The following is a 7,547-nucleotide window of genomic DNA, read 5'->3' as shown; positions in this document are numbered from 1 at the left end:
TAAAAGCATCACATCACTTAGAAATCCCTTTACATGTATACCCTCCCCCTATCTTTTGATTTTCACAAGAAGCATTAGTTTGAACACTTTAACCTAATATTATGAAACTTGTGGCAGTTTTCTTGAGTCATTTCTTACACATAATTGAAAACAACCATCACTGATATTTAAAATTGATCTTTTTTGGTAAATGGATGATTTGTAGCATTTTTATTCACAAAAAGTCATGTCGCCCTACATGTGATTTCTTGTTTTCATGAAAAACTAAGCCTATAATCATATTTAGTGGATATCTTATATATTCTGGTTTCTAGTCTCCTTTCAACTTTGCTAAATTAGTTATACCTACAAGTGTGACATGTGCGTTTAATTAAAATGAAATTCAAACACACCCGGGTACCTGGGGACGGATGAGAATTCCATGAAAAATGTTCAAATTTTACATGTTTTTCTACATTTTTGATGCATATATACAATAAAAGGGTAACAATTTGTTGTTTTTTGTTCATTTCAAGAGTAATTATCATAGCAGATGTTATTTCAAGGTCAAATGTACAGTTACATATCCTACATGTAATGGCAATGGAGTCCATTGGAAAGAGGGGGTGGCTTTTTCAATTCTGGAAATACATCTAAAATACCATTTTTTGATAGGAAGGAGCAAAAACTTGAGTTTTTTGACATATTGTATACTTTGATAACTGCATTTGTCTACATGTAAAGTTCATTTGAAATAAAAATATGCTGCTTTAAAAAAATTGGGTGATATAAGTCAGGTGGATTAATGTTATTTCATAAAATCAGACAGCAAAATGGCTGCAAATTCATAAATTTAATGATTTAATTGATAAAAACTGTTTTAAAGTATTTATTCTTATCTCAGTAATTAACTTAAGCCTATTAATTGTCATCAGGATAGGAAATGCCTACTCTCTAAGCCAATTTACTCTAGTGGTGGTCATTCTACACATTTAAGAGGGAGTTACTCCCCTTGAATATTTTAGCTAATAAATGATGTCATGTCATCTATAGGCAAGAAAATCATCCATTTTCACAAAATGTATTACTTATGGTACAAAATCCACTCAAAATTACACTTAAAGGAGAAATATGAAAATACCATGTAGTCTTGAAGGTGGCAGGGGACAGTTTTTTTGATCCAATTCATTGTAGCCAAGGAATGCATGTCTTCGGAACTCTGTAACTAGAATTTCCTCAGTTCCCATTCAGCACAAATACCTTTAATTCACTCTTTATAAGGCCAATCACCAATTTCTGAAGAAAATTGCTAATCAAAACCTGTAAAATTCTCTACATACTGGTTTTTATGAGATTTTGACCCTTTCATATTTTGCTAATTTTTCATGATTTTTCAGCTTTTTAGACCTCCCCCAGCTAATTCCCTGCAGAGGGTTGACCTTCCGTACCGCGTGCATGCTGCACTATCACATGTCAGAAACACACCGGTGTATAGTTTACAATGTCCCATCCACCTACTTTTCGTGTTATTTTACCTCCCGTCTGTAACTTGCAATTTCACTGTGTAAAGTCAGCACAACAGTCAAAGCCGCAGGTTTCGCATTTTACTTCTGATTCTCATGTACCTAACATAAGGGGCCTACATACTGCATATCAATTTCAACAAGAGACACCCCTCTAACTAATGATAATCATTAAAAATCATTTCATGAATTTTAGCAACACTCATAAGCCTTCAAGTACAGCAACTCTCAATTTTACAAAAATATTGACGGGTACTTTATTCGAAACTGTCCCTTGCTACCTTTAACATACACTCACATTCTCTGAAAAGTCATCTTGTCTTAAAATTACAAAGCTTATGCTATTCTGAAAAAAAGTACACCACATTTTGCCAATTCCATTGAGGTTTAAGAAAAATATGGCCATTTAAGTGAACCCACCATTTCCACTTTCCTCTATTTAACACAGATTCACAGGGCTCTCCATAAATAAAGCATCTTTACCTAATCTTTTAGAGGTCAACTGTTGTTCAACCTCCTTAAATAAGAAACCTTATTGAATACTACATGCATCTGCTTGATATTATCATGATAAAAGCATCACATCACTTAGAAATCCCTTTACATGTATACCCTCCCCCTATCTTTTGATTTTCACAAGAAGCATTAGTTTGAACACTTTAACCTAATATTATGAAACTTGTGGCAGTTTTCTTGAGTCATTTCTTACACATAATTGAAAACAACCATCACTGATATTTAAAATTGATCTTTTTTGGTAAATGGATGATTTGTAGCATTTTTATTCACAAAAAGTCATGTCGCCCTACATGTGATTTCTTGTTTTCATGAAAAACTAAGCCTATAATCATATTTAGTGGATATCTTATATATTCTGGTTTCTAGTCTCCTTTCAACTTTGCTAAATTAGTTATACCTACAAGTGTGACATGTGCGTTTAATTAAAATGAAATTCAAACACACCCGGGTACCTGGGGACGGATGAGAATTCCATGAAAAATGTTCAAATTTTACATGTTTTTCTACATTTTTGATGCATATATACAATAAAAGGGTAACAATTTGTTGTTTTTTGTTCATTTCAAGAGTAATTATCATAGCAGATGTTATTTCAAGGTCAAATGTACAGTTACATATCCTACATGTAATGGCAATGGAGTCCATTGGAAAGAGGGGGTGGCTTTTTCAATTCTGGAAATACATCTAAAATACCATTTTTTGATAGGAAGGAGCAAAAACTTGAGTTTTTTGACATATTGTATACTTTGATAACTGCATTTGTCTACATGTAAAGTTCATTTGAAATAAAAATATGCTGCTTTAAAAAAATTGGGTGATATAAGTCAGGTGGATTAATGTTATTTCATAAAATCAGACAGCAAAATGGCTGCAAATTCATAAATTTAATGATTTAATTGATAAAAACTGTTTTAAAGTATTTATTCTTATCTCAGTAATTAACTTAAGCCTATTAATTGTCATCAGGATAGGAAATGCCTACTCTCTAAGCCAATTTACTCTAGTGGTGGTCATTCTACACATTTAAGAGGGAGTTACTCCCCTTGAATATTTTAGCTAATAAATGATGTCATGTCATCTATAGCCAAGAAAATCATCCATTTTCACAAAATGTATTACTTATGGTACAAAATCCACTCAAAATTACACTTAAAGGAGAAATATGAAAATACCATGTAGTCTTTAACATACACTCACATTCTCTGAAAAGTCATCTTGTCTTAAAATTACAAAGCTTATGCTATTCTGAAAAAAAGTACAACCACATTTTGCCAATTCCATTGAGGTTTAAGAAAAATATGGCCATTTAAGTGAACCCACCATTTCCACTTTCCTCTATTTAACACAGATTCACAGGGCTCTCCATAAATAAAGCATCTTTACCTAATCTTTTAGAGGTCAACTGTTGTTCAACCTCCTTAAATAAGAAACCTTATTGAATACTACATGCATCTGCTTGATATTATCATGATAAAAGCATCACATCACTTAGAAATCCCTTTACATGTATACCCTCCCCCTATCTTTTGATTTTCACAAGAAGCATTAGTTTGAACACTTTAACCTAATATTATGAAACTTGTGGCAGTTTTCTTGAGTCATTTCTTACACATAATTGAAAACAACCATCACTGATATTTAAAATTGATCTTTTTTGGTAAATGGATGATTTGTAGCATTTTTATTCACAAAAAGTCATGTCGCCCTACATGTGATTTCTTGTTTTCATGAAAAACTAAGCCTATAATCATATTTAGTGGATATCTTATATATTCTGGTTTCTAGTCTCCTTTCAACTTTGCTAAATTAGTTATACCTACAAGTGTGACATGTGCGTTTAATTAAAATGAAATTCAAACACACCCGGGTACCTGGGGACGGATGAGAATTCCATGAAAAATGTTCAAATTTTACATGTTTTTCTACATTTTTGATGCATATATACAATAAAAGGGTAACAATTTGTTGTTTTTTGTTCATTTCAAGAGTAATTATCATAGCAGATGTTATTTCAAGGTCAAATGTACAGTTACATATCCTACATGTAATGGCAATGGAGTCCATTGGAAAGAGGGGGTGGCTTTTTCAATTCTGGAAATACATCTAAAATACCATTTTTTGATAGGAAGGAGCAAAAACTTGAGTTTTTTGACATATTGTATACTTTGATAACTGCATTTGTCTACATGTAAAGTTCATTTGAAATAAAAATATGCTGCTTTTAAAAAATTGGGTGATATAAGTCAGGTGGATTAATGTTATTTCATAAAATCAGACAGCAAAATGGCTGCAAATTCATAAATTTAATGATTTAATTGATAAAAACTGTTTTAAAGTATTTATTCTTATCTCAGTAATTAACTTAAGCCTATTAATTGTCATCAGGATAGGAAATGCCTACTCTCTAAGCCAATTTACTCTAGTGGTGGTCATTCTACACATTTAAGAGGGAGTTACTCCCCTTGAATATTTTAGCTAATAAATGATGTCATGTCATCTATAGCCAAGAAAATCATCCATTTTCACAAAATGTATTACTTATGGTACAAAATCCACTCAAAATTACACTTAAAGGAGAAATATGAAAATACCATGTAGTCTTGAACATACACTCACATTCTCTGAAAAGTCATCTTGTCTTAAAATTACAAAGCTTATGCTATTCTGAAAAAAAGTACACCACATTTTGCCAATTCCATTGAGGTTTAAGAAAAATATGGCCATTTAAGTGAACCCACCATTTCCACTTTCCTCTATTTAACACAGATTCACAGGGCTCTCCATAAATAAAGCATCTTTACCTAATCTTTTAGAGGTCAACTGTTGTTCAACCTCCTTAAATAAGAAACCTTATTGAATACTACATGCATCTGCTTGATATTATCATGATAAAAGCATCACATCACTTAGAAATCCCTTTACATGTATACCCTCCCCCTATCTTTTGATTTTCACAAGAAGCATTAGTTTGAACACTTTAACCTAATATTATGAAACTTGTGGCAGTTTTCTTGAGTCATTTCTTACACATAATTGAAAACAACCATCACTGATATTTAAAATTGATCTTTTTTGGTAAATGGATGATTTGTAGCATTTTTATTCACAAAAAGTCATGTCGCCCTACATGTGATTTCTTGTTTTCATGAAAAACTAAGCCTATAATCATATTTAGTGGATATCTTATATATTCTGGTTTCTAGTCTCCTTTCAACTTTGCTAAATTAGTTATACCTACAAGTGTGACATGTGCGTTTAATTAAAATGAAATTCAAACACACCCGGGTACCTGGGGACGGATGAGAATTCCATGAAAAATGTTCAAATTTTACATGTTTTTCTACATTTTTGATGCATATATACAATAAAAGGGTAACAATTTGTTGTTTTTTGTTCATTTCAAGAGTAATTATCATAGCAGATGTTATTTCAAGGTCAAATGTACAGTTACATATCCTACATGTAATGGCAATGGAGTCCATTGGAAAGAGGGGGTGGCTTTTTCAATTCTGGAAATACATCTAAAATACCATTTTTTGATAGGAAGGAGCAAAAACTTGAGTTTTTTGACATATTGTATACTTTGATAACTGCATTTGTCTACATGTAAAGTTCATTTGAAATAAAAATATGCTGCTTTAAAAAAATTGGGTGATATAAGTCAGGTGGATTAATGTTATTTCATAAAATCAGACAGCAAAATGGCTGCAAATTCATAAATTTAATGATTTAATTGATAAAAACTGTTTTAAAGTATTTATTCTTATCTCAGTAATTAACTTAAGCCTATTAATTGTCATCAGGATAGGAAATGCCTACTCTCTAAGCCAATTTACTCTAGTGGTGGTCATTCTACACATTTAAGAGGGAGTTACTCCCCTTGAATATTTTAGCTAATAAATGATGTCATGTCATCTATAGCCAAGAAAATCATCCATTTTCACAAAATGTATTACTTATGGTACAAAATCCACTCAAAATTACACTTAAAGGAGAAATATGAAAATACCATGTAGTCTTGAAGGTGGCAGGGGACAGTTTTTTTGATCCAATTCATTGTAGCCAAGGAATGCATGTCTTCGGAACTCTGTAACTAGAATTTCCTCAGTTCCCATTCAGCACAAATACCTTTAATTCACTCTTTATAAGGCCAATCACCAATTTCTGAAGAAAATTGCTAATCAAAACCTGTAAAATTCTCTACATACTGGTTTTTATGAGATTTTGACCCTTTCATATTTTGCTAATTTTTCATGATTTTTCAGCTTTTTAGACCTCCCCCAGCTAATTCCCTGCAGAGGGTTGACCTTCCGTACCGCGTGCATGCTGCACTATCACATGTCAGAAACACACCGGTGTATAGTTTACAATGTCCCATCCACCTACTTTTCGTGTTATTTTACCTCCCGTCTGTAACTTGCAATTTCACTGTGTAAAGTCAGCACAACAGTCAAAGCCGCAGGTTTCGCATTTTACTTCTGATTCTCATGTACCTAACATAAGGGGCCTACATACTGCATATCAATTTCAACAAGAGACACCCCTCTAACTAATGATAATCATTAAAAATCATTTCATGAATTTTAGCAACACTCATAAGCCTTCAAGTACAGCAACTCTCAATTTTACAAAAATATTGACGGGTACTTTATTCGAAACTGTCCCTTGCTACCTTTAACATACACTCACATTCTCTGAAAAGTCATCTTGTCTTAAAATTACAAAGCTTATGCTATTCTGAAAAAAAGTACACCACATTTTGCCAATTCCATTGAGGTTTAAGAAAAATATGGCCATTTAAGTGAACCCACCATTTCCACTTTCCTCTATTTAACACAGATTCACAGGGCTCTCCATAAATAAAGCATCTTTACCTAATCTTTTAGAGGTCAACTGTTGTTCAACCTCCTTAAATAAGAAACCTTATTGAATACTACATGCATCTGCTTGATATTATCATGATAAAAGCATCACATCACTTAGAAATCCCTTTACATGTATACCCTCCCCCTATCTTTTGATTTTCACAAGAAGCATTAGTTTGAACACTTTAACCTAATATTATGAAACTTGTGGCAGTTTTCTTGAGTCATTTCTTACACATAATTGAAAACAACCATCACTGATATTTAAAATTGATCTTTTTTGGTAAATGGATGATTTGTAGCATTTTTATTCACAAAAAGTCATGTCGCCCTACATGTGATTTCTTGTTTTCATGAAAAACTAAGCCTATAATCATATTTAGTGGATATCTTATATATTCTGGTTTCTAGTCTCCTTTCAACTTTGCTAAATTAGTTATACCTACAAGTGTGACATGTGCGTTTAATTAAAATGAAATTCAAACACACCCGGGTACCTGGGGACGGATGAGAATTCCATGAAAAATGTTCAAATTTTACATGTTTTTCTACATTTTTGATGCATATATACAATAAAAGGGTAACAATTTGTTGTTTTTTGTTCATTTCAAGAGTAATTATCATAGCAGATGTTATTTCAAGGTCAAATGTACAGTTACAT

This window comes from Crassostrea angulata, chromosome 9 (genome assembly GCF_025612915.1).
Source record: "Crassostrea angulata isolate pt1a10 chromosome 9, ASM2561291v2, whole genome shotgun sequence".
NCBI lineage: Eukaryota > Metazoa > Mollusca > Bivalvia > Ostreida > Ostreidae > Magallana > Magallana angulata.
Note: the sequence above shows the minus strand (reverse complement) of the source record.